The sequence below is a fragment of the Rhea americana genome, unplaced genomic scaffold, assembly GCF_003343005.1.
Source record: "Rhea americana isolate MKP2758 unplaced genomic scaffold, rheAme1 scaffold_0, whole genome shotgun sequence".
NCBI classification, from domain to species: Eukaryota; Metazoa; Chordata; class Aves; order Rheiformes; family Rheidae; genus Rhea; species Rhea americana.
In genome coordinates this window covers 17764660-17772462 of record NW_028185037.1, presented here as the reverse complement: position 1 = coordinate 17772462, position 7803 = coordinate 17764660, and the positions used below count along the sequence as shown (strand labels likewise).

The following is a 7803-nucleotide window of genomic DNA, read 5'->3' as shown; positions in this document are numbered from 1 at the left end:
GGCGACGGCGGCGGGAAGTAGTTCCGGCGCGTACTTAAAGCGCGTCCTTCCGCCCGCGAAATAGTTCCCTCGGGGGCGGGCCGATGGTGGTGGTGGCGGTGGGGCAGGTCCCGGGGAAGAAGGGGGAAGGGGGAGGCGGTGCCGGCCCCCACCGCCAACACGGGGTCGGGGGTGGAGAGGGAGGCACCATCGCCCCCTCCGGCGCTGCCTCTCCCGCGGCCTAGGCCGGGCTCGGCCCCGCCGCCCCGACGGCGGTTGCGGGCCTGGCGCAGCCCGCGGCTCCCCGGCCGCGGCCTCCCCTGGCGGGGGGGGCTCAGCCGTGGGCGCTGCGCCCTGGCCGCCCGCGGGACGCGCCGCGGAGCGGCCCTGCCCCGGCTTCGCGCTGCGCGGCCCTGCGGCTCCCCGGCTGTTGCCCTCTGAGGGGGGGGATTTAATCGATATCCCCAAGTTACCCCCAGCTATCCTCTGGCGTGTTTACGAACAATTTACTGCTCAAAGAGGATTTCATACCCGCAGGAGAACAGCCCTGTCAGGAAAATCGCTTTTAGCTAAATAGCAGCATATCTAGCAAGCGTTACGTAAGTACTGCTGTAAAAACGTGCCACGGCTACTTAACTTCTCATCTGAAATGGAATCRGAGAATATAAAGTTGCCTTTCTAATAATCAAAGAAAAAATTTCCTAGTTTACGTAAACACGTTGGTCTTAATAATGTATTGAGGGCAGCTGAGGGCAGAAATGTGGTCAGTGTGTTTGAGCTGCAACTGCTGAACGCTGTGTCTGACTTCAGAAGCACTTCTGTTAGGTGTCCTACCRAAAAAACGAGGTTCAGAGCATTTTATCTAGCGTATCCTGGAGCTCATAACCGATTGCGTAGTTCTTGCTTACTTTTTGTGAGAGTCCAGATGTTTTCAGTGCCTCTTGCAATGTAGTTTAGGACGTGATRCTACAGTATTGTATTTTTAGTGACTTCTGCAGTGCTGTGTTTAGCCACAAGAGGACCCCCTAGGAACGCGGAAAAGGCTTGATGTTTTACACCCTATTGCTACATCAAAAGATACACTGGTATATAAATATCAATAAAACCAAGATTTTTTTTCAACATCAGAAAACAATGTGTTAACGCTTACTCTGTAGCAATGTATAGTTGTAGTAATGGAAGTTCATAAAACAATGTTGCAATAATAGTAACTAACCAGCTTATGTTAAAAAGTGACCTTGTTATAGTTCTGGGAGGTAAATTGATTATTCTGAGCCACCACAGATTAGTTATTTTCCTTATTTTTTTTCATGTGTTTCATTTGGAATCATTTATGGAGAGAGCTTTGTGATTGGTCTAAACTAGTTACTAGAACATCCTTTTTAAACAGATTCTTTTTTTCCTCATTTTTTTTTATTGTAGGCAATGTGAATGCATTTAGGCAGTGTTTTATTTTGCAGAACTTTGTGCAATTATTACAAGGAGTAGTTTTACAACTGATGTGAGTATAAGAATGTATATGCTACTGCGTATATACTACTATATATACTGTATATAGTATGTATAGTATACTATATGCTACTGTATAGAGTACTATGTATATAAAAATACCTTTGTGTGTATATATGTATTTCATCTGCCTTCATTAGTTAAACTTCAGTAATTTTAGAAGTATATTTTGACAAATCTAGTTACAGGTATACTAGTTAAAGAGAATGCATATGGTGATGCATATGGTGAAGACGGGGACATGTTTCAGACTAAGAACAGAGAGGTGAGAGGCTTTTGCCCTTTTCCTGCTGGGAGTGCTGTTTCATCATGTACTGGCTGCTGGTAGCGCCTTAGACAGCTCTAAAGGAAGTCAGTGTATCTCTGACTACTCAGTGTTTCAGGAACTCAAGTTAATCTGCTAAAACTGATACATCTACCAGAAGGAGCAACTGTAGACCTTTACTACTCAGTTTTTCTCCTATTACACTGGAGATCATGGTGTCTTTACATCAAGTATTTGGAGTTGGTACTGTGTTATGTTGGTGAAATACAGTATTTGAAATACAGCAGCAGAGCTATGTTAAGATCTGTGAAGTATGGTTCTGCAGCTGTGACTTAAAAAATGTCTAAATGTTGGGAATTCCATGTTCTGGATTTTAATTTTGTGACCTGTTCACAAGATTAAAAGATAGGGCTTTTCTTCTGTTGGTTTGCAGTGTAAGTAGCACTGGGATGTCACAGGATAAAGTAGAATTTAATGGATTTTTAAGGCTAAACTTACTACTATGATCAACTTATCYTCCCCTTATGGGGGAGAGAGTGCGACACATCCTGTCTTTCACTGAGTCATAATAGATGTCTATGGGAAAGTGTAAGAATAGGGCAACTATGTAGTGATGTTTGTCTAGAATACTCTGCTGGGCCGTGGTAAGTGCAGCTGCTGAGCCCAGGGTGGTGTCTTTCCACTTGATGGTTCTGAGAATTTGTCCAACAGATTCTTTGATGATTCCTTACTTACCTACATGGCTTTTGAATATATAGGCTCACTGAGGTGGATAAAAAAAAATCCTATTTTTTTTCCCAAAATTCCTGAAACATCTGTATTGACTGGCCTCACTGTGTTTTGGCATTTAATTTGCCACAGTTTCATTTGGCAGAACTTTTAACTTTTAGGAAATTGTTTTCTTCTACAAAGATGCCTTTCTTAGTATTTAGCTCCATTTCCCTCCCTTGGGTCTTTCTAAAATCTTTTTTAATKATTAGCATCAAATATGCTTTTTTGTTTTCCTGCTGCTTTCAAGGATTCATCTCTTTTTCAAATGTTTTATCCCTCCGCCCCTTTTTAACGATGCTTCAGTTCACGTTACTAAACATAAACATCTGACTTTTTGTTGCTCTTGTAAAAGATTTCTGATTACTTCTTTAATCAGTTACAGAGTAATTCTCTAGTAGTATCACTTTGAAAGACCTCCTGTATTTTACGCTAGATAAAGTCAGGAACTGTTTCTCCTCATGTGGTTTCCCGATGGGTTGCTCAGTGAAGCAGTCATTAATGATGTCTAAATATTTAATCTCCTGTCCTGACCTGACATTTAACCAATCTACATAAGGGTAATTGAAGCCTGCTATTATTGCTTATGTATTTGTAACCTCTTTTGTCTCCTTCAGAGTGTCACAGGCTCTCTTACCATAGTGGTCAAGCAGCTGATAACCCAGTCCTAACAATGTGTTTTGCTATATAGTGCTAGATTTTCAGTCCTTAGAGTTTTTATTACTTGAAGTAGCCTGATGATCAGATTTGATTCTAGGTTTCCTTTAACAGGCAGCATCAATTCAACCGAGTTTCTGAAAAACAGATTATATCAATATTCATGTTCACAGCTCAGCGTTCTGGTTCTGCCCTAGAACTAGCTTCTTGCATTAGTGTAGAAGCATGTAGCTGCTTTACTTAAAGCAACTGCAAAGAAATGGGAAACAAAAACAACAATTTATTCCAACTGTTCTTTTCTATTTCCTGTTGAAATTCTATACTTAATATTCGTTTTAAATAGTCCTCTTGATAGTCCTCACTGTGAGGTGAGGCAGCTTGATCTTTGTAGTCTTTTGCTCTTGTCAGCTACCCTTCAGTCTTTAACTTAAARAATTTTCCATGGTCTGTTAAATTTTGGTTTAGATAAAGCCTGTTTATCCTTTAGCTTTTTTTTCTTTTTTTCCCTCAACTCATGGTGTTCCTTTAAGTATATATCAAACTATCAGTTTAGTTCTACTCACCACATCACTGTTGTGATTTTTTTTCTGTCACAGAATGTTTGTATTGCAGAGGTTTTTTGAATGCTGTTTATTTCTTAATGAGAAATATTCACAAGCTTCAGTGTATTTTAGGCTTAAATCATACACCTCCCCATAAAACCTAAGAATCTCCATAGTTGCAGTTTACCTTGTAAACTAAACTTTTGGTCTTGKTAGAAAGTAGTAAATATATATGATGAGGTCTGTTTTCCATAAACCCGTAGTATCATTTAACTTTTACAGGAGTGCATCCTGTATCAAATTTTCCATAAATCTCTTCTATTAAAATGAAAAATGTTTGTGAGATAAAGYTAATGGCTAAGTAAATTGTCTGGACTTTAGTTAGCAGCAAGAAGTGAAAGCAGACATGGGTTGGTTTTGAAACACTGTTGAACCTAGTTGCAGCCAGGTGTTCATAGAAGGAGTCCTTGGGATATTCCTGCTCTAGTGGTATCAAATAATGAGAGTTTTGTATATGTGTTTTTAAATCCTTAGTGAGTATAATGTTTTTGATTGTGCAGTGCAGATAGGCCATAATTCTGCACACTAATTTCTTGATGAAGCAAAATGGAGAAAATAATTAGGACAAAAATAGTATTTTTTTTTCTTTATCAAATGAAGAAAAATAAAATTAGTTCATACTAACATCTTTATTAAAATGATAACTAAAATGTTATGAGGTGAAAGAAGAAGTCTGGCAAATGAATCYTTGGCTAAGTATATTCTTTTGAAGTTAAAGCATATGTAATTGAAACTTAGATTCATTTGAAGTTTCTTCTTTGGAAGATAAAAAATGTCATTGATAGTTATTTTTATTTTTCTGAGATTATGAAATGGCATTAATTTCCTGAAAATATTAACAATGAGTAGTCACACATTTCACAATGTTTAAAATATATTTTGACTTCTCTAAGGAACAGATTAAAGTAGATTTTAATGAAAAAAAAAAAGACCATCTTGGCAACAGTGTCTCTTCAGCAAAACAACAAAAGTCAGAGATGCATGATAACATATCTTTGAAAATTTAATTTATTTGAAACATCATTGAATATGAAAAGATAGTCCCTAACATGGACAGGAGAATAAGATTTGATGTTTAAGAACAATATTGTTATGTATTTGACATTATGATATGATAGCCTAATTCATTGTATGTATGTACTGATTCTCTTATGTTTAGTTCAAACACATTTTTTTTTTTTAACTCAGAAATAATTCTGCCTATATTAGACCAAAATTACTGGCTTGTTGCATGCTGTTCCCTTATTCAGCCTTGAGGACAAAAATTAATATTCCTTCCTCTACTTAAAGAAGCTCCCAAAGAGARAAATCTTGTGCAGTTATATACTGTTTGTTGTTCCTGGACAATTTARTATCTTACCTGCTCAGTATTTGTGCAAGAAGAGTTCTTTATTAAAAACTATACTTTCATTAGAAGAATTGTGCCCACCTCCTTACATAACAGAAAGTGTTGTTCATTACTGCATTTGAGACTTTGTACGAGAACTCTTTTAATTTCTCAGTAATTCTCTTGTTAATGTGTTATGTKTCCTATTCTAATAGAGAGCTGAGCTGAACTATGAATAAAGACAGCTTGTGGTTAATAGTACTGTGATCAAATAATTGCAGATTTCAAGATGGAAAATAGAGAATGAGGGAGAATAGTGACAACATCGTGAAGCGCTCCAGCACAGAAGTAACACACTTCCTTTTCTTTGACAAGTAAGCTTGTTGGCCAGCCATGCAGTGCTGTGCCTGGCTGGTAGATGAAACTACAATTTGTTTCTAATTATTTTATTGTAACATTTGTGTTAGCTGGTTTTAGATACTGTTGCACTTGGGATATTGAGAGGTTATTTTTTATAATAAAAAGTAATTGTTTCAGGAATATTTTGAAGTGAGTACTAGCTAGATTTTAGGCCGTTGGTTATCTCTGAGCGTAGTGCAATGCTGAGATATATTTAGGTAGKGCTGTAGAATGTGTTTTCACTTGGTCCACAAGTTTAACTGTTTTTATAGGCATGRACTTGGAGATTCAAGAATAGCACGGACTGCGGCAGTAATACTTGCTGGAGAAAGATCAGAAATAATATACTGATGAAAATGTTGGTAAACAATGTAATTGACTACAATCTAATCTTAAAGGAAAAAAAGTTGATGTTTTTTGTCCTATTCTTGGCTATATTTTATTTTATTTCCTGGATGTACTCTTGAATGCCCAACAGAAGGAGACAGGAACCTTCATAGAATCAGTAAGGCTAGAAGAGACCTCTGGAGATCTCTAGAGACCCTGCTCAGCAGGGTCACTTAGAGCATGGTAGACAGGGTTGCAACCAGGCGGGCCTTGAATATCTCCAGAGAAGGAGACTCCACAACCTCTCTGGGCAACCTGTGCCAGGGCTCCGTCACTCTCACAGGGAAGAAATTCCCCCTCACGGTCAGGCGGAACTTCCTGTGCTTCAGTTTCTGCCCATTGCGTCTTGTCCTGTCACATGGGACAACTGAAAAGAGTTTATCCTCATACTGTTGTGTTTAAGAGTTTTCATATAAAGAACATTTAAAGGAAAAAAAAACAAAAAATAAAAAACAAAAAAACCCCTACCACTACCTTTCACCTATTTGAATTATGCAGTAAGTGCCRTGGGCTCGGATATGACTTACTCCTGCATTTGAAAACCTGAAAGGCAAAGAGCAAGCGAGAGGGWTTCTGTGGACCTCTGCGTCAGCTGAGGTGACCCAGAGCCTGGGGGAGGCTGGTTCTCCCTGCCGCAGCGCCCCCGGTCAGCTCTCCCYGAGCTGCCTGCTGAACTAGAGCCGGGACTTCAGTGACCTGGAACAAAGCACTGGGAGAAGCCAGTGCTGTGGAACTGGGAGAAGGAGAACAGAGCTGGGGAGGTGATTCTGAGCTGAAGGCTTGTATGCGTTTTTTTCTAATATTTCTTGCAGGTTCAGTAAAGAAACTAATAGTAACAAAAATAAGMCCTTTCTTTACAAACCTTGCTTTTCTTACACACAGAAAGAGAGAAGAAAAGGGAAACTAGGGTCAAGGGTGTGGGGAACCAGATATGTGGCACAATTTATGGAGATCTTCCATCTGGAGTAAAAAAATGATGATCAGTGGCTAAAGTTGTCTCTTTGCAGGAAGAAAAGTGCCTAGCTATAGATATTACTAGAGAAGAGAGGGTTAGTTTTCTTGTGGTGTAACCAGGTGTTAACTCCAGAAGTAAAGATGCATTTTCTTACCTCATCTGAGTAGAGGAATGCCTTGAGTCTTGCTTATGACAGAATGCTGYGAGACGGTGTTTGGCTGTCATTCAGTATACATATAGTGAAGACAGCGTGGTAGCTTTAGATCTGACCTGTCTAAATTCCATGAACACTAGAAACCACRTTTGTCTTTAAGATTTTAATTTAAGTTAAGAATGAATACCGTTGGGTTCAAAYGCGGCCTGAGTAGAGAGAAGCAAAGTTATTTTAGTCGCAGGAAAAAAATGAGTCCTGGAAATGGAAGTATAACTTAATAAGAGTAGTTGTGTTGAGTAGAGTAGAGCTTGGAAAACCATAGTGAGGAACAGGGAGAAGGAAAAGTGTGTGATAGAGAATATGAAAGACACTGGATTAAAAAAAAAAGGAAATGATTAAAAAACGCATGATAGGAAGTGAACAAAAGAATCAGAAACAAAGGCTAGTATAACTCGAGAGACAAAAGAGATACAAAACTGTGATAAAAACTGCATTAAAAGGATGCTGCAGGTGGGAGGAAATCTGTCAAACATGCTACTGGTGAAGGCGAAGAGACAAAAAATGTGTAATTCTCTGTTATACTGTCACAAATACCTAACTGTCACCAAAAAACTCATCCCAAGGAAAAAAAAAAAGAAAAAAGAAAAATGAAAGTCCTAGTCTGAGAATGAAATATAAGGCTTTTAATTGCAGAAAATTCGTGGTAGTAAGGATTTGGTGGTGATCAAACAGCAGAGTTGGGTTTTTTCTTCTTCTTTTTTATTTGTCCTACTTCCCAAAGCTATCTAGTAAGGCTAGACT

At 38.8% G+C, this 7803-nt stretch overlaps 1 protein-coding gene across 3 annotated transcripts in view; it reads left to right on the top strand.

Annotated features, from left to right (window-relative positions):
- The first annotated feature begins 312 nt into the window (after positions 1 to 312).
- ZFAT (zinc finger and AT-hook domain containing) overlaps positions 313 to 7803 on the top strand; it is an 89535-nt gene continuing 82044 nt past the window's right edge. For 2 of the 3 annotated variants that reach the window (XM_085320713.1, XM_085320553.1), the window contains exon 1: positions 313 to 578. The gene's annotated coding sequence lies outside the window, so the exon portion shown is untranslated. Of the gene's footprint in view, positions 579 to 5388; positions 5482 to 7803 lie in introns of those variants that run through there. The other variant, XM_085320629.1, reaches the window with a different exon arrangement.